Source organism: Stegodyphus dumicola, chromosome 9 (genome assembly GCF_044657685.1).
Source record: "Stegodyphus dumicola isolate Sdum_Otavi_A_Nest chromosome 9, ASM4465768v1".
In the NCBI taxonomy this organism is placed as follows: Eukaryota; Metazoa; Arthropoda; class Arachnida; order Araneae; family Eresidae; genus Stegodyphus; species Stegodyphus dumicola.
In genome coordinates this window covers 30,397,296-30,418,102 of record NC_140776.1, presented here as the reverse complement: position 1 = coordinate 30,418,102, position 20,807 = coordinate 30,397,296, and the positions used below count along the sequence as shown (strand labels likewise).

Below are 20,807 nucleotides of genomic sequence, written 5' to 3'. Positions count from 1 at the left end.
AAGATTATTGAAATTTTATAGAAATTACTCCTTTCTAATTGATGGCTTGATTTAAATTAAAATTGGCAACGAGATGTCTAGAGTACAGGAAACACATAAACAACACATTTCGACGCAGGTTAAAACTACGCAATTATCAGTTACAGTTAACGCCATTTTATTTATATCTGTTTCTGAAATGTCTCCCCTATTTATATCCGCCCCTAATCTATCTTTGCTAATTTGCGTCTTTTTGAATAGGCTTTTGTGTGTATATGTTACCGTGAAAGACCGAAATTGGAGAATGTCGACTTTCACCGGAGAATATCAACATTCACCAAATACGTCGGTGAAAGGCCGAATATTTCACTACATTCTTGTATATTCGGACTCTCACCGGTGTATGTCGACAACCACAGATATGCTCTGGTGAAAGTCGAAAAGAGAGATCATAAAGTGCCATAATAGTTTAAGTTGTTGCAATAAATAAAATTTGAATCAACTAATTTAGTAAGTTTTTTATTACTGTTATTTTATTTTCTCATTTAGAACGTACTGTATAATTAAGTAAGTTTTTAACTTCTATTATTTTCCTTTCTCATTTTGAATGTATTGTGTGTACGGAGAAGAAAATATAGTATTGTTATATGTTCAACATGGTGAATGTCGACATTGACCGGTGTAAGTCAGAAATAAGAGTATTTGGAAAATATTTCGGACATACACCAAGAGACTATGTGAATGTTGACATTCACCGTTGAAAGTCGACATTCTCTAGATTTCGGTGGTTCACCGTAACATATGTAATCGAAGAAAAAAATTAAAAAAAAAAAAAAAAAAAGAGTAAAGACTAAAGATTAGGAAAAATGCTTAAATGTTGCGTCTTTCCTTTTCGTTAGCGCAGCTCTCAAATATCTAGATCGCAAAAAATGTATAATTAGAAATTTTTAGCCCAAAAGACACGTTAGTCCCGAACAGGATGGCGTCGAAACACTTAACTGCGTTGTATCACTTTTCAGACTTTTGCCGCCAAATAGTCTCACCGAGTATTATGTTTAAAGAAATTAAATAATGAAGAATCTGCATGAATGTATGCATGTTTCTCGCATTCTGAAAAAATAACGGTACCTAGAGCCATCCAATTTTGAATAACGTAGTCCTCCATCCAAACATGGGCACCTGGAAGCCCGAATTTTGAACCACGAATGCGTTTTATTATCGGTTTCATATTTTGTAAAACTTTAACGACCTTTTTATTAACAAGCTTTTTATTGCGAGCTCAGAGCATAAAAAACCTAAACAAACTCTTTTGTGTGACCGTTAAAATCTGAATGAATAAGTATTATGCCTGTGATAGTTCTTCGTCGATCGTTACCGTTAGACATCAGATTTCCTGAATACCAGAACTAGTGACTGTTATTTGACATCTTTCTATTAGTAACGAAAATCCATCATTTTAATGGATTGTTAGTTCTAGTATAAAAGGTAAAATCAGTGATTCAAAATATGAAATAATCTTTAACTTTGCCTTATGGAAAACAAAGCCGATTCACCCATATGCAAACAAAATCTTTTGGGAGATTTTTTTTCTACCGCAAGATCTTCCTTCCTGAATGCAATAAAATTATTTACAAACGGGCAATCTACAGCAATTCCTTTTCGAACAAATATTTTAAATAAATCTTTAAAATAAATCTCTGGGATTCTGTGATTTTCCACTCATTCAAGATTTAACCATTTTTAGTTCAAAGGGATTTGAATCCCGAAGGACTATTAGTTTCGTTTTGGCATTTTGCGTCGGACGGATAAATGTCGGTTCACTTTTCAAACTGTTGCCATAAAATGTTAGAGTCCTGCATTATATTTGAAGAAATTAAATAATGAAAATCTGCGTAAATGTATGTATATTTCTCACATTGTCATAAAATAACGGTACATAGAGTCATCGAATTTTGAATAACGTAATCCTCCAACGAATATGAGCATGTGGAAGACCAAATTTGAAATTTGAAATTTGTTTTATGACCGATTTCCTATTTTTTAAAACTTTGACGAATTTTTGATTAACAAACTCAAGGATTTCAAAGCGAGCAATGGCAACGTTGTGCAGAAAAAAACATTTTTATCTCCAGCGCGTGAGTCTCTGTATCGGAAATTCTAAAGATATGCTCGTTTTAAAACTATTTTGCGATATTGCTGTTGCACTGGATCTTATGGTTTAAGTGCGAGGAACATGATATTTAATAAAGAAAGGTAACACACAAAATGTTAAAAAACGCCCCTTTGGACGTAATTTAAAATCTGAAACATTTCAGATTTTTTTTTTTTTTTTTTATTTTTTGAATTCTTTTTGTTGCAATTCGTGAATGACTTACTTTTAAACCTTAACTATGAGCAATTTGTAAGTAGGATTATTTGTGAACATTGCGACTGTCTGCCTTTAAAACTTTTTTTTTTCTTCCTTTTTTTCTGAATATACATTAAGAAAAAGAGATAAAATCAGCATGCATCAAGGTAATGAATGATTGGGAAGACACGGGCTTCGTCTCTCTTGCGACGGTCTTTCTTTGATTCGAGGACTTACAGATACAAACACACGTTCATACAATTTACACAATATTGACTGTTCTTAAACGCACATTTACGTAATATTTTATGACATGGCATAACTATTATACAAGAAATGGAACATTAATATCAGTTAGCAATTAATTATAATTTCGTAAAATGTTTTGTTTAATTTACACTCAGCATCCTTGATGTCATTCATCATAAACATGTATCGCATGCAATGACAGACTTACAATGTTATTTGATATATCACATCACTTTTCCCTGGAGGTAAAATTAGGTTAAATATCGTCAGGTGAACTACAAAGCTTGCGCAATTGCGCAACTTTCAATTGTACGTAGCTGTCCCTGGAATTTACATGTAAAGGTTTTCATCAAACTTGTTCATGACTCACGAGCGAATGCAGTGAAATCTCTATATTAACGTAAACTTTATATGCACTTAAAAAAAAATCTAAACTTGCCTGCCTTGAACACTCATAACAACCCTGTAATTTTATTCTTTACATTATTCATATATGACGGTGAAGCCCACACAGATGAGTTCCCTAACATTTATGCAGCATCAGATGTTCTTCAAATAAATCCCACTAAACTGGAAATCTGGAAAAATACGACATCGTTCGTAATTTAACTGGGCGGAATACAGCAATAAAAGTCGCTGATTCGGAAAATATTGCATCTTTTAACCTTGAAACATAGCCAAACTTTCAATCTGAGCTTAAGAAACTAATTATATCTAACAAGTACTGGCAAGTTAATTATCTCAAATGGAAGATATAATGATTATTACTTTTAACGTATCAGCCTAGGTGACATGAAATAAAAATTTTGCGTCATTTTTATATGGCACAAAAGTATTGTTAAGCGCTTCATAAATCCAAAAGTGGATACATTTTATTGCGTAATTTTTATGGTAGACGAAATAAGGGAATGGGAGACTCTTAGTTTGTTTTTATGTTTGCAGAGAATAAAGAAGAAATAAAACAGATCTTTGAGGTAATGTCTACAAGGAAATGCTGACAATAATAGAGTAACTGAAAAAAAAAGAGGGGGAACAAAATCTGAAAGCTTTAAGATTTTACATTACCCCCAAAAAGACTTTTTTTAACCTTTTGTGTGTTACCTTTATTTATTAAATGTTCTTTGCAGTTAAACCATAAAATTCAATTCAACAATTAGTATGTCGGAAAATAATTTAAAAGCAGCATATTTTTAGAATTTCCGATACACAGTCTCGCGCGCTGAAGATAGAATCTCCCCACCCCCCGGTACAGTGTTGCTTGCTTTGAAATCGTTGAGTTTTTTAATAAAAAATTCGTTAAAATGTTACAAAATATGAAATTGATAATAAAACAAATTCCAAATTCCAAATTAGAGCTTCCAGATGCCCATATTCGATAGAGGATTACGTTATTCAAAATTGGATGGCTCTAGGTACCTTTGCGTTATCACCAATGTGAGAAACAAACATACATACATACATGCAGATTCTTTATTATTTTAAATTCTTTAAATATAACGCAGGTCGATAATATTTGTTGGCAACAATTTGAAAAGTGAAACGGACATTTAAAACTTTCAATGCAAAATGCCAAAACGAAATTAATAGCCCTTCTGGACTAACGCCGTTTGGGCTAAAAATCTTTTTAGAAAAGACCCAAAATAAAGCAATTTATTTTCCTCACTACGGCTACGATCGATTATTTTTCTCATCTTTAGCTGTAAATTTACCTTTCTTAAAAATGAAAATTACCTAATAAATATGCAGAGTTTGCGCTGTATAATATTTTTTGTTATTAGCATCGAAATGTGTTTTTGTTCTTGCATAAAAGTTCAGAATGATTTGAATTATTTATTGTCATTAAATTGCCATATCACGTGGCGGTTTCTGAAAGGGCAGATTAAATTCCAAGTCGCGTATCGTGCAGAATGAAATATACTAGAAGTGTATTTTTAATACACTTCTAGTATATTTATACACTTCTAGTATACACTTCTAGTATATACTTTTTTAAAGTGGACGATATCTAAAGCACGAATACCGCATTCAGAATTTTTAACAATGTTTGCTTTTAATTTCTTTCTCAGGCTAAGTATTTATCCATTATAAAAAATAAAACGTATCGGAATCAGGATACATAATAGTAAAAGGAAATGTAGTATTCAGTAAGCTAATATAAAAAGGAGATAATTGAACGTATTACAATTAAATTAGTTATATTTTGAAATTAAAACACAATTATAAAATTAATTGTATTTTGAGATTTTTAATAAAAAATATTAGTGAATTAGAAGAAATTTTAAAACATTAGAAATACATAAAAGATGCATTATACATACATTAGAATACAATTAAAATCTGATTCAAAATTATCAAGAGGAGGTAGATAATATTTCAACTGAATCCCATTTTCTAGAAAAAAACTCTGTTTTTGTTCAACCAAAATTAGCTGATTAATTACTTCAAATAATTATTATCATTCATCTGAAATTGTTTTTTTTTTTAATCTGTTCTACCTCCTCTTGAGTACGTTGAATGAGATTTTTATTGTATTCCTTTTCCGCTTTTTATGTATTTCTCTTGTTTTCGAAATTTCTTCTAATTTAGAAGTACTGAATTTAAAATTTTTCATTTACGAAAACTAAAAATTTTTGCTAAAAAATTTCAATTCATTCAAAAAACGTAACTAATTTTAGGTTTATTTTCTTTCAAGTCTTTGATTAGGCTAGTTCAAAAATATTTTAATTTATAATTAATTCATTTTTCCGCAGCATTTTGCACTGAAATAATTTTGAAAGTTCTTTTTGTGCAAACAAATTTCTACTTTACCGTATATAGTATATAAATATGGATTAAATTATTGAATATGAAACAATGGACCTTTGATTTTTTTTCCTTCTAATCTCACAAAAATTTTGTATTTTGTTTCTGAAATGCAATAAGGTAAATTTTTTAGGGAATTAATTATTATTTTAAAGCATAATATTCTGGTACCTCTTTCATCTTACTCTTCATTCGTTTTATCCGCTTAGACAGAGTTACGATTTAACTCGTTCATATAGTGCACATACACAACGGCCATAACATCTATCCTTATCCAGAATATAAATCAAGTTCTATCAGCACAGACTGAATCGGTTAAGTTCCTTACAGACTAGATTATGTTGAGGTGGAACACGCCCCAAAATTAATAAATTTTATGAATAATAAATTTAGTTATATATTACATTGTTAGGTGTAGTAATCTCTCTATATATATCAAGAAGAAAGCCTGTTTGTTTGTTCGCTAATAACTCAGTCACTGGTATAGCTACCGTCACCAAACGTTCTACAATTCTTTTCTATGTCTTGGAAAAGGTCGACGTCCAATTTTTTCCAGAAAAAAAAAGTAACTAAAATCAGAGATAGTAATTAAAAACACTTAAAACGCTAATTTTCGTCCTCATTTTTCCAAGTAATAACAGTCCCGTACGCTGGAGATAAAAATCTGCTTTATTTCGAGAATTTTTGCCACTGCTTCCTTTCACATTGTCAAGTTAGTTAATAAAAAATTTCGAACTTTTACAATGAAATAAAAATAACATTGCCAAACATTCAATACATTAGTCCCGATTCCAAAAATTCGCGAGAAGACATTATTTCCATTATTCGACTATTCTCATCTTCATACGATTTTAATCAGCCAAGACATTAATTTAAAACGCTGAAAACACTAATTTTCGCGCTCATTTTTTTGAGTAGCAACAGTTTTGCGCGTTAGAGATAAAGTGCTTTATTTCGAAAAGTGTTGCTACTACTCAGTTTCAAATCGTAGAGTTTGTTATTCAAAAATTTGTAGGTGTTTATAAAATCTCTCTATATAAAGACGAATACCTGTTTTTGTGTTTGTTTGTTTGTTCGCGTTATTGATTTCTGATGAATTGTGATCAATTTTTTTTTCCACATTTAATCGTCTAAAATTGAATATAAGTGAAATATTGGATGGAACTTGAGCTTTTACGACCAATTGATTAGAAAGACGAAAATAACTCAAAACTGCGTGCCATTGTTGGTGATATAATGAGAGAGAATTAGTTTATTTTTCTATCGAAATTTTTCATGTGGTTTCCATATCGCATCAAACTGAAAAATTTCTGCCTATTGTTACGAAATGTCCAGGCGTAGTAAGCTACTTCCCCGCAAAGCAGTTTTAGGGTTGCCATAAGATAGCAAGGTCATATTTGGCGAGAAATCGCCAATTTGACGAAATTTCGCGATATACCATGGACGGATGGAGAACCTTCTGGAACGAATTCTTACCGGCTTAGCCCGGAATGTTCTCGAACACAAGCCGAAAGCTATATAAATCCTGCTGGTCCGCAGTCAGTTAGAGAGTGCCTCGGATATAGTGCGAGATAGTATCGAGTTGGTGTCTCGTCTAGTGAGTCAATCCCTGAGGAGTCGATCGAGTTTGCAGCCGGACAGCGATTGCCAAGTGGGTCGTCGAGGGCACCGAAAGAGTCTCGTAGTGTATCGAGAGAAAGTGTTCGGCTCCGGGAACGACTGAAACGAAGAGTCGGGAGCTGTGCTCTGTGTGTCAACGAGTGCATCGCGAGTTGTAGCGTGGAGAGTCTCGAGAGTACATGGAGTTCCGAGAACGACCAAGCAGAGTCGGGAGCTGTACTCTGGTGCTTTGCAGTGAAGCTGTCTCTACCGTTATTGCCTGACAGTGTGAAGGCTGTGTCGCTGAACTTGTCAGCGTTTTTATAACAGTTCGAAGGCTGTAAAAGTGACTTTGGAGCTGTCCTGATTAATATTGGCTAAATAAAGTGTGTTTCGTTACTTCATCATCAAGTGTCGTCATTATTCATTCCGAATCTACGAACCCCGTATGAACGTGAAGGCAGAAGAAAAACGTAACACTATGAATCGTACTTTTTGCATCTTTGTTAGAGAAGGATTACAGCGGTGTGGTTCTCTCTGTTTGTTAGATACATTATTCTCTATCTAACTTAACTGGCATCGGGTACTAGTAATGTAAATAAAAGTAGCAAATCCAGAACAATTATACAGTGTTATAAATGAGGAAAACTGTCAGTTTTTTGCTTCAAGTTTTGCCTTATTTGTAGAGTCATTTCTAGCAGTGTTATATGTAATTTTATTAATTTCATTTTTTTCTCTAAACTTGCTCTAATTTTTTAGCCCAAAGAGGCATTAACCCGGAAGGGGGGAAACAGCATTTTGCGTTGAATCACTAAAAGCATTGTATTACTTTTCAGATTGTTGCCACGAAATTTTATATCCCTGTATTATATTTAAAGAAAATAAGTAACGAAGAATTTGCATGAATGTGTGTATGCTTCTCGCACTGTAAAAAATTAACAGTACCTAGAACCAGTAAAGTTTGAATAACGTAGTTTTCCACCCGAATATGAGCACCTGGAAGTCCGCATTTGGAATTTGGAATTTTTTTATTGTCTATTTCATATTTTGTAAAATTTTAACAAATTTTTGATTAACAAACTGAACGTTTCAAAGCGGGCAATGGCAACATTCAATGAAAAAAAAAACTATCTCCAACGCGTGAGACTGTCTATCGGAAATCGTAAAGATGTGTTGTTTTTAAATATTTCTAGCCCAAAGGGACATTTGCCCAAATGTCTTTCGAAACGTGTACGTGTGTAAATATGAAAGAAACTCCTCTTTGGGCGTAATGTATAATCTGAATCTTTTTTTTTTTACTTTTTATTTTAAATATAGAATTTATAGAGATGTGTAACATTTATTTTTAACTAAAGTCGTACTTTCATCTCCGAACAAAAAATCGCTGCGAGCAGACCTCGAAAGGTTACCTCTTTCGCAACTTCAGCCACCCGACCTCTTTCTTGTTAGCGGCTGTTCTTCATTAAATGCATTTCTCTGTTTTCAAAGCAACTGCTCCGCATTGCTTTATTATCTAATCAAATGACACCAAATACTTTTAAATGAAAGTAATATGAAATATTTCAATATTCAGATAACTTTTTTTATGGATACCTGAAAAGAACTGTTGTAACTGTCTTTGGTTGAAGTTTATTTTTCACATTAAAGAAAGAAGTTAAGGGTATAATGACATCCGTCTTTGAAATTCGAAAGCCGGAGTTACCCTTAAAGTCGCCTCTATCACTGCTGTTGAAATGATCCAAGTTGTTACTTTAAGTAACGAATCGTGATTCTTCGTATGTTCTAGAGCAGCGGTTTTCAGCCGGTGGTACACGTACCACTGGTGATACGTGAGAGAAAAATAGGCGGTAAGCAAAGAAACAAAATATTTTTAACAATTAAATTCAGAAATCTGAAAAAAAAGGATAATTGATAGAAATTTCCTGCGATCGAACTCGAACTGAATATTTCAAAAATAATGCGCTCGTTAACTTTTGGCTGAACCGGAAAAAAAAAAAAAAAGAAGAAGAAGAAGAAGAAGAATTTAAAGGCATTTCAAATTTTTATTTTTATTTATTTATTTATTTATTTTCGCACAATCCGTTTGTGTGAACAAGAATTTTCTTCCATGTTATATTTAAAAAATAAATAACGGAAACAAATTAAAATTGGATCCTAATTTACGGTTAAAGTTAAGTGAAACAAGAACAGACATAAAAAAATTTTTCTCTCTTAGACAGGCCCAAATTTCACTCAAAATTTTAGAATTAAAGCGTTATAAGTTAAATTTTGATAATTAAAATTGTAACCAATTTTTAATGTAATATTTTTTGTGTGTGCATATTTAATACAAATAGCCAATAGATTGTGCAAAAGGCAATTTTTTCAAAATATTTCTATTGAGAAATTGGAAAAATAATTATTGTAAAATGTGGTGATGGTAATAAAATTTTACAATTTTTGTTTAGATGGTACTCATTATACAAAAGTTTGAGAATCTCTGTTCTAGAGCATTCCTTATTGAATCTATCCCATCTAGAAATGTGTAGAATATGTAAACATCGTTATCATGTGAAATTTGAGATCCCTTAGAAAGTCCTCCACGAAGGCTTCCTTCCCCTTAGGCTTCTTTCATTTTTATGTATGTAGAGACATTAGGATGTTTTGGAAGTAAGAGAGATGAAAAACGAACAATCGCCTTCGCCGGGAATCGAACCACGGACCTCTGGAATACCGGCCCAGCGTGCAGAACCACTACATCACGAAGGCACGTTAGGAAAGTGGGAGAAATACCTCATATGTATTTAAAGTATGAATTTGCAAATAATGATTATTTTTTAACAACTGTGCTTTATATTCTGTAACAATTACTTTGTGTCAAAATATTTACGATGATATGCAACATTGCTACTACATTTAACACTATTATTATCCGTGCAAATAATTATTAACGGTCTGGTACTGTTGTATAATCTTAAATACTAATTATTATTTTATTCCAAAATGGATATTTTCTTATAACCCTATGATACATATAAAAATATTGAAATTCTTATTGCAAAATCATTCACAATTCTTAAGGGCAATGTAACTATCTGTTAGTCAAAAACCAAATCCATTTTTCTATATTCATAATGCAATATAATGTAGAGTCTGTGTAAGCGGCTGAAGTTAAATCTATGGAGCTTCTTGATTTAGAAAGGCATTTTACTGAGCCAGAACTCACACCAAATACACATACGTCACACAAAATACAAAATAATAGATACTATTTTTTATAGTTTTCTATTGAAAACTGCTGACGTCTAGCTTTGAAGTTAAAATTCTGTTGCCAACTCTGAGAAGATATTCCTAATAACTCTAAATATAATTAAACTATATTGTTACGTTCTTCTTACGTACCGGTTCGTGGATTTGGAGTGAATGACGACGACACTTTATGAAGTATCAAAACGCAATTAATAGCCAGTATTATACAAGACAGCTCCAAAATTACGTTTACAGTCGTCGAAGAACTGCTATAAACACGCTGAAACAATCAGCGACACAGCCTTCAGATTATCAGGCTATAACGGTGAAGACAGCTTCACGGCAAAGCACCAGAGTACAGCTTCCGACTCTGCTCGGTTGTTCTCGAAATTCTACGTACTCTGAATGCTTGAATTATGTTGTTTTTATATCCTGATTAAGGTTTTATGCCTTTAGTTAATCTGCATGCAATAGTTGTAGAATTATCCACAATTTAAAAGTTGTTTAAGCGGTACTAAGCCTAACGAAACCTCCAATAGTTTACATTTGAAACTGTTAGTAGAATAGTGAATTAAGTCTTCTGCACTTTCAGTGTCTTTTTGCCAAGTGGGACCAAAAGTAAACTTTCAGTTTTGTGCGCCGAAAAATCTGCCTTCTTGTTCGCTGGGCGATTGCTTGTTTTTGCATAGAAATTCTAATTTTATAAGGTATATCTCCCGCTTCCCTAGTGCCTTCGTGGTGTAGTGGTTCTGCACGCTGGGCCGGTATTCCAGAGGCCCGTGGTTCGATTCCCGGCGAAGGCGTTTGCTATTTTTCATCTTTCCTGCATCCAAAAATATACCTAATGTCTCTACAGTGACGTCCGAACTAAAAGGGTTGTGGGTGATGATTCTCCACACCCAGGGATTTGGCGACAAGGTCCCCTAAAACCCTAATTGCCCTTTAAAAAGGGGAGTATATAAGGTATTTCTCCCGCTTTCCTAGTGCCGTCGTGGTGTAGTGGTTCTGCACGCTGGGCCGGTATTCCAGTGGTCCGTGGTTCGATTCCCGGTGAAGGCGTTTTCTGTTCTTTATCTTTCCTGCACCATTAAATATATACCTAATATCTCTACAATTTTAATTGTAAAAATATATTTTAACTCTTTTAGCTGTACCTGGTGTTTATGTTTTCTGTATTTTACAATTTTTAATGAAGATGTTTTGAGTTTTACGTATTTTGCCTTGCTGCGAAGTGAGACCTGTATTAAATAGAATGAGAGATATATCTCTAATGAAATTCGAGAAAATAAGTGTAAATGCAATGTAGCAGAAATGTGGTCAATTTTACAGGCCTTACTAGATTACTAGAAAATCACATTTTTTAAATGGATGAACTAATGTAATCATGTTAAACATAATTATTCAATTCATGATTTTTTTACACATCTTGAATGCAAGTTTACTGTAAAATGTAAATTATTTTTTTAGTAATTTTAATAATTTAATCTATGTTCCTAATCGCTAAAAAGCAATATTGATGTACAGTCAATACATATATCATGTCCAAAAATGGAGCAAGTGCTCTTTGAAGAACTTTTAAGCTTAATTAAATTGTTAACTAGTCTTTTACTCTTCTATAGTTTCTTGTAATTTTTTGCGATTCATTCATATGTAATTTCTTATTTTTATTGTTTCCTCTAGAGCTGTTACCATGTGAGGCACACTAAGCAGTGCAGTTACTTTTCTAACAGCATTTATCTGATGAAATGCTTCACATCTAAGAGCATGAAATGAAAAGAAATAGTTTTGAATTGCAGTTCTTTATATGAGCAAAGATAAAGGCATCTTGTGGTTTCCTGTACCTTTCTAAATTGGAGGTAATAACATCTTTATTATTTTTTATGCATCTAAATCACCTTAATAATCTCATATTTCATAAAAAAATTCTAATTTTTCAATTTGCTGTATTTTTAAATTTCAAATATATATACGATCTGACTTAACTTCTGCATACAGATTTATCAAAAATATGTAATTTTAAAAAATCATCTGTTTATAAAAAGACATATTTTTCAAAAATCAAGACGATTAATTAATTTAATTGATGTTTTCTAATAAATAAACAAATAATTTTCAGAATATCGTTAAAAAATCCAAGACCTTCCTTAAAGAAAATATGATAAGCACTATTGAATTCATATAAGACCTGATAAAATAATTAATGACCTCCATCAATTAACATTCATACGCAGATACATTAAATAAATAATATACGTTAATAAAATTTCTGTTGAATCAAATGCTGCACATTTGTTAATGAAAATGTCTTTAAATATCGTAAATTAGGAGTAAGATCACATGTAATATTTCTGACGGAAAAAAATCACTTTTTAGCTACAAAATTAAACGTAATGAAAGTCGTATCATAGTACCGTAATAGTATTTATATCGGTTGCTGTTAAATATTAATTATATTGCATAAAAACATCTTAATGAGACAGAAGAGAAACACGAATAAAATCAGTGTTCTGATTCTTTAAATAGAACATTAATTTTATTAAGTAGAACATAAAATTAAGTATAAACAACGTTGTGCTGGTGTAGATTGGAAAAAGAGCTTGTGATGAAGATGGTCCTGTATCTGTTAACCCTCGAAATAGATCGAGTCTTGATTCAAATATACGCCGAACACAAGGTTTTATTTTTGCTTAATTTAACGTCTTGGTGTCTAATAATTAAAGACTGAAAACTGAATATGCGACTATGAAGGAAACAATGAGAATCCATCATTGTTACTTGATAGTAATTTATTGATATAACGTCTAGCGAATGAACTGATTTACCAAATGAAAAATGCATTTACACTCATGTCCATAAATTCAGGATAATGCAAAATCAGGCAAAGGAAGAGTTAGAAGCAAAACAAATTTGACTTATTTGTAAAGCTTATTTATTAAACAAAAGGTAAAGAGGAAAAAAAGATGCTATATGTTTGATATTATTAAAAAAATTAGCGATTTTTTCTCCCTGGAGCAAATTACAAAAAAAAACCTATTTACAAAAAAACAATATTACATGGTTGGTATGATTGTTAATACATTGTATGTCTCCCAGAGGATGCAACACAGTCCGTACAACGCCTAGGCATGCTGAGTATCAAATTATCGATCTGACCTTGGGGGATATTACACCACTCAAAAAGCAATGCTCTCCGAAGTTCCGGTAGACATGTAGGAGGAGGTTGACGGGCTGCAACTGGTCGGTCAAGCATGTCCCACACGTGCTCTACTGGATTCAAGTCCGGTGAGAATGCTGGCGAGTCCATACGGGTGATATCTAATATCCCCCAATTGAAGGCATTCGCTTACTATGTTTGCACGGTGAAGACGGGCGTTGTCATACATAAACACAAATTGTGAGCCCATGGCGGCCCGAAACAAACGTACATGTTGTTCCAGAATGACGTCCCGATAGATTTGGCTTGTCATGGTTCCAATTTGAACATGCAGGTCAGTTCTGGAACCCAGAATAATTTCACCCCAAACAAGCACTCCTGCACACCGTAACGGCGTCGTTCAATGATGTTTTCTTGGTGGTAACGGGTACCTGGAGCTCTCCATATGAAAGTCCGGCGAGAATCAGACTGCAAGCTAAACCTGGACTCGTCGGAAAACATCACACAAGCCCACTGTTGCGGTGTCCCCAATGCATGCTCTCTACTCCAAGCTAACCGCAGGCGACAGTGAGTTGCAGTAAGTGGAACGCATCTGACAGGTCTACGAGCATATAGACCAATCTGCCCTAAGCGTCTGTACACGGTCTGCCTTGAAATTGTCGTACCAAGTGGCTGAAGAGAGCTGATGAGACAGGTCTGAGGCTGTGCTCCGCCTGTTTCTTTTGGCAGTAATTGCCAAATACCGGTCCTCATTCGGCGTTGTAATTCTGGGGCGACCTGTGCTGTAACGTCTACTCACATTACCACCATCTTGGCAATTAAGTTTGCCGATACTTCCAGTTGGGTACGTCCACATTCCAAACGGCCGATAATTCTACCAGGTAAAAAATCATCCAAATGCGTCCTTTGTGTCATAACTATTCGGTTATTGCACTGAAATGCTTATAAAGCGCCTGCGAATAATTTTACTTCTTTGCCTGTATTCCTTATATATCACTCTCTTACACTCTCGTCATTGTGACGTACCATCGGTGTCATCTGGTTATTTCCTGAAATTTGCATGTGATTCTTGAAGATGTGTGTAGTGATTTTACAGGTGTAATTTCAGAGTTCGATTTCCGCGTGATTCCGAATTATCCTTAATTTATGGACATGAGTGTATAAAAAACCGGTTCAGTCATCTCATCTTTACCGAAAAATACATTTTTTAAAATGCATATTTCATCTGTTGAACCAATTCACTTAATAGAAGTTATATGAATAAATTATTAGCTAGCAGCAATGATGAACTCTGATTATTCCTTTATAGTCGCGTATTCAATTTTTAATCTTTAATAATTAAAAACTGAAATTTGAATACGCGACTATCAATCAATTAGAAATCAATCAGAGTTAATCATTGTTGCTAGATAATAATTTATTCATATAACGTCGGCGAGTGAACTGGTGCCCCAGATGCAAAATGCATTTTTAAAAATGGTATTCTTCTTTAAATATGAGATCACTGAATCGGTTTATGAAATTCATATTTCTGTCTTATTGTTTAACGATTAAAGGTCGAAAACTGAATATGCAACTATGAAGGAACAATCAAAGTTCATCATTGCTGCTAGCTAATATTTGATCCATATAACTTCTATCAAGTGAACTGGTTCACTAAATTCGTTAAATATGAGATGACTAAACCGATTTATGACATTCATATTTTCGTCTTATTGTTTAAGAATTTAAGACTGAAATTTGAATATGCAACTATTAATCAATCAGAAATCAATGAGGAATGAATCAGAGTTCATCACTGTTGCTAGATAATATATCAATATAACGTCCAGCGAGTGAACTGGTTCAGCAGATGTGTGTGTATGTGATTATGGCAAAGCCTCGAGGGCTATTTGCCTAAACGGAGGGATGCCTTCGTGGAGGATTTTCTAAGGGAAACTGGCTCGTATACACGTTACACATGACGAAAACGCCCATGCAGCCAGTCCGTTCGCAGGATTTGAATCTCGGACCGAACTACCAGTGTTCAGCGACTTGGCGGTTCACCAGATGAAAAATGCTTTCGGTAAATATGAGGTGACTGAACCGGTTTATGAAATTCATAATTTCGTCTTACTGTTTAATATTTAAAGACTGAAAACTGAATATGCAACTATGAAGGAACAATCAGAGTTCATTATTGTTGCTAGATAATATTTTATCCATATAACTTCTATCAAGGGAACTGGTTCACCAGATAAAAAATTTATTTTTCGGTAAAGATAAGATGACTGAACAGATTTTTTCAATACGTATCTTCGTCTTATTATTTAATAATTAAAAACTGAAATTTGAATACGCGACTATTAAGGAATAAATCAGAGTTCATCATTGCTGGTAGATAATGATTTATCCATATAACTTCTAACGAGTGAAATGGTTCCCAGATGAAAAAAGCATTTTAAAAAAATTTGTTCTTCTCTAAATATGAGGTGATTGAACCGGTTTATAAAATTCATCTTTTGTCTTATTGTTTAATGATTAAAGACTGAAAATTGAACATGCGTCTATAAAAAGGAATCAGAGTTCTTCATTGCTGTTAGATAATAATTTATCCATATAGCTCTAGAGAGTGAACTGGTACACCAGATGAAAAATTCATTTTTAAAAAATTCATTTTTCGGTAAATTTGACATGATTGAACTATTTTATGAAATTCATATTTTCATGGTATTTTAAGAACAGTGATGTCACAACTTTCGATTCCTGTAGTGTCCGTATTCCTGTAGTGTCCGTAAAACCTGAATGTGGTTTTAAAGAAAATTATATAAATATCAGAAAGCTGGAGTGTGAAAACGCAGCTTGTTCTTTAGCAGCAGATTTTTTTTTTTTTTTTTTTTTTTTTTTTTTCCCCTAAGGAGAGTACAATATTATATTATATTTTAGTTTCGATTTTCGCCAATAGATGGCGATGTACCGTTCATGTTACGAAATGCCCGCATTTAAATCCAATAGGCGCCCAGGTGAGTGAGTGTTCATAATAGATTGCCACATTACTTTCGCGCAGTAATATGCTTATGGATTCCAGCTAATAAATTTGTATACTCTTACTTTGTCAAATTGTGTGATCTTGATAACACTACCTGTGGATGAAAATTTGAACTAAAACATAGCTCATGCAAAAAAAAAAAAAAAAAAAAAAAAAGCTCTCAGATTGTATATTACATCCAAAAGGGCTTTTTTTTAACGTTTTGTGTGTTACCTTTGTTTATTAAGTACCACATTCTTCACATTTAAACCACAAAATTCAATTCAACAGTAGCATCACAAAATATTTAAAAGCGCATATCTTTAGAATTTCCGATACAGTCTCTCGCGCTGAAGATATTTTTTTTTTTTTTTTCCCGTACTGTGTTGCCATTGCTCGCTTTGAAATCGTTGAGTTTCTTAATGAAAAAACTTATAAATGCTTTACAAAATATGAAATAGATAATAAAATAAATTCATTCCAAATTTGGTCTTCCAGATGTCCATATTCGGTGGAGGCGTACGTTATTCAAAATTGGATGGCTCCAGGTAGCGTTGTTTTATCACAATGCGAGAAACATACATACATTTAGGCAGATTCTGCATTATTTAATTTCTTCAAATATAATATAGGGCGTTAGTATTTGGTGGCAACGATTTGAAAAGTGATACAGCCTTTTAAAGTTTTCAACGCAAAATCGCAAAACGAAAAGAATACTTCTTCAGAGACAAAGCCCCTTTGGACAAAAAATGAGACAGTTCCTATATCTTCCGCTCTAGAGCCAATTGCCGAAATTCAAATTGCGTTTTTCATGTCTCGGAGCGCGACTTAAGATATATATATATATATATATTAGAAATATATATAGCATCATTCTAATATAGGTATTTTGACACAAAATCGGACTTTTCTGAAATGACATGCTAATTATTTTCCATATTTCGATTCTAAGACTCAAATTATGCATAAATATTAAAGTTTGTAAAATTTGGTGCGAAATTTACGTAGAAATTCAAAAATGTATCTTGGCGCATATTTTTAAGTTCGCGCCAAAAATAATTCACTTGGCAAACTTCTTAATTTATGGCAACCTATTCTTCTTTCCTTTTATTTCATTATATATGAGCGGAAAAAAATAAATCATTGTTTATACTTTCAAATAATTTTAACAATGTGAGTAAACTACATTTGGCGTTATTATCGCTTATAACAAATATGCCGAATTTCAAAACGAGGCAATCTATAAATTTATGTATATCTTAGAAAATTTTAAATGGAAAAAAAACTCTAATTTTTTCCAGGTATGCTTAGAAATGCATCTACTTTATGATGATGGTAAAAATAATTCAAATATAGATTATAATTCAAAATGTTTTTCCAAAAATTTATAAAAATTATTTAAAAATGCAAATTTTTAAAATAAATCATAAAAAATGGGCGAATTTTATTTGGAATGAACCTAAATTACGAAATGTGAAAGGAAGAATCAAATAAATTTATTAAAAAAAGGAGACATAACAAATATATACCAAATTCAATTAATATTGAGGAGCTAAAATTTTGAGAGCTTATTTTTAAACTACTCGTAGGATCGAAAAATGAAAAACAAATTGGCAAGTCATTTCAGAAGAAGTCCGATTTTGTGTCAGAATACCTATATTAGAACAATGCTATATGTAAATCTAATACATATCCCAGTAGTCACGCTTTCCAGCGAATGACATGAAAAATGCAAATTGAATTTCGTCAATCGGCCTAGTAGAACGGGAGATATAGAACTGCCCCTCCCCCCGCAGTACGTAGCCGTTGTATTTGTACTACAGTTTGGTCTGGATAGCACAGGCTTGCATCGGCTGCTATTTAGGGTGTGGCCACAAAGTTTTCTTTCTTTCGATTATTGAGGGAATGGAAGATGAAACATAACTCATTTTAGAGTAAATGACGCCATGCCGTTGCAGATCTTACCACAGGTAGATTTTGAGCCTACACGAATTCCTTTTCTAGTCTGCTATGTAGGTGCAATATGTTTCAATAAGTGCCGCGCCTACAATTTGACATGAAGTTGTCGGCTCCGTTATTGGCTAATCCTTCACTGAGGCACTACTAATGAAGTGAATGTCATTAGTGACTTTGTAGGTGTAACTAAGGTCGCCATGAACGTAAAAAACTTTCTTAGTCGCTCTGCAATCATGGTTCGATCTCAGATATCCTTCAGAATTACTTTGGAAGTTTTATCATGTTTACTAATTTCAGATTAGAGTTAACTTTTTCGACGTTGCTGTAGTAACTAATCATGAATCTTTACCGTTTTAAACCCTAAATAAGTGCAAAGTAATAGCAGCGCCCTTTAATTTTCTTGCCAAGCACTATCTTTTTTTTTACGTAAAGTAAATGGGCAACTTAGGGGGAAAAAAACTGAATACTTTCCGATTTTATATTACGCCCAAAGGGGCATTTTTTTAACGTTTTGTGTGTTACCTTTGTTTATTAAATATCATGTTTTTCGCACTTAAACCATAAAATTCAATTCAACAGCAATATCACAAAGTAATTTTAAAAGACCATATCTTTAGCATTTCCGATACACAGTCTCGCGCGCTGGAAATAACTTTTTTTTAGTGTTGCCACTGCTCACTTTGAAATCGTTGAGTTTCTTAATCAGAAATTCGTTAAAAGTTTTACAAAATATGAAATAGTGAGTAGGTTTTTCAGAACATCGTAAACAGGTTTTTCGGAAGTAGCCTAATGAATCGCTTTCCATTAGAAAGTTTTAATTAATGATAACTGACGTAGTTTTGAATAAGATTTCAAGTTTTTCTTAAGAAAAAGAAATCCGCTGAGATTATCACAATCCAAGAAATTGCCACGTACGGAAAAAAATTGTTTACATCATTTATAATCATGATAAAAATTTATAAATATTTTAAAAATTTTTTCTTCTATTAAGGGTATGAAAGGAAAATAAAATATTAGCTCTCGCTTTTATATATTGAAATTCTGTAGTATACCCATAAATGTATATAAAAATTTTTATTTGAGGCGAAGCTTAAAACTGACTGTGGTTTTGAAAATCCTTCAAGATCCTTAAAAAGTTTGAATTTTATTTTTTGGGCAACATGTGCATCGGAATTATTTTTGGAAACTGTGATCTGAATTTTGACTTATTTTTATTGTGTGAAGCTGTGTTTTCATTTTGTATTGAAAAAACATTGAACACAGGAACTCCGGGACGACCTTGCAATTATTGCGAAGATATGGGTACGAGAAAAAAAGAATATTATCTCTACCCAAAATCATTTCTTACATTTTGCTTAAAACACAATTAAATATTAATAACTGCCCCCACCTCACCCCAATTTTTTTTTTTTTTTTTTTTTTTCGTGTTGATATTAATGAGCAAATCTGATCCAGGAGAGCAAACATTTTTCGCTCTTCTTCGAGTAAAAAAAATGACTTTTTTCCGTCTCGTTGTCGAATGTTTTTTCAACTAATATTAGGATAACCTGCGTTTCCCGGAATTGTGCGGGTTCTGAGAATTGTCCCTTTCGACGTCAAGTCCCGCATAGCCGAAACATAAATGTAATTGGGACCCACATATGGCTACAGTCCCTGCTAGGCTGGACTTTTCTGAGAAACGAGGTTCTGGTAGCAGTGGTTTAAAAGGGATGAATCCTAGAATGGGATGATTCCCCGCTGGAAGCGAAGTCCCGCCTAACTACGGAAATAATGTTGCGGCTACGCGAGATTTTTTCAAACCTCACTGAAAATGTCTCGGATCCCGGGTAGAGACAACCCATCAGACGAAAGTTCTGCTTCTGAAGGATCACGTGATCCCAATTTGAGCGATAATGGATTACTGTTTGGCGTTCACGTCTGTAGTAAGTGAGAATGGTAAACTAGCTACGTGTTTTTCCCGGAATTGTGCGGGTTCTTAGAATTATCCCTTTCGACGTCAAGTCCCGCGTAACCGAAACATAATGTGACTGGGACCTTACAGTTTATCAACGTGTTTATCGTCCATCACTTACAACTATCAGTATTTTAAGGAAGAATCCAACCATACCAAAGCGGAATTTTTTTTAAAAAAACTTTGTAAGGTATATTTTAATTTTATAACAGATATTTAATTTCAAAGTGCTTTCCTATCGATTCTTGTTTCTATTTGCAACTCTCCACCAGAACGAGTTTTCAGAATGGCGTTGAATGCAACTGAGTTAGAAGTAGTATTTAAGGAAAGTTCAACTTACTTCGTGAGAGAGAGCTAGGATTTCTAAGAAGCGCATGTTTCTCTCTTGCAGCTGTTACACCTGCTAGTTTAAATTAAAGGCCAACCTAACACAAGTATCTAACGTACTTGGCCCTGAATTTAAACTAGCCGGTGAAATATTAATTAAGAGCTAAATTATAATTATCTTAGCCTATTATAATTTAGCTCTTATTTC

The 20,807-nt window shown here is 33.2% G+C and overlaps 1 protein-coding gene across 2 annotated transcripts in view; it reads left to right on the top strand.

The window, feature by feature from the left end:
* The window catches only part of LOC118183158 (solute carrier organic anion transporter family member 74D-like), a 501,251-nt gene that overhangs the window by 280,342 nt on the left and 200,102 nt on the right, over nucleotides 1-20,807 (top strand). For both annotated transcript variants that reach the window (XM_085823324.1, XM_085823325.1), the window contains exon 4: nucleotides 11,885-12,060. The gene's annotated coding sequence lies outside the window, so the exon portion shown is untranslated. The remainder of the gene's footprint in view (nucleotides 1-11,884; nucleotides 12,061-20,807) is intronic.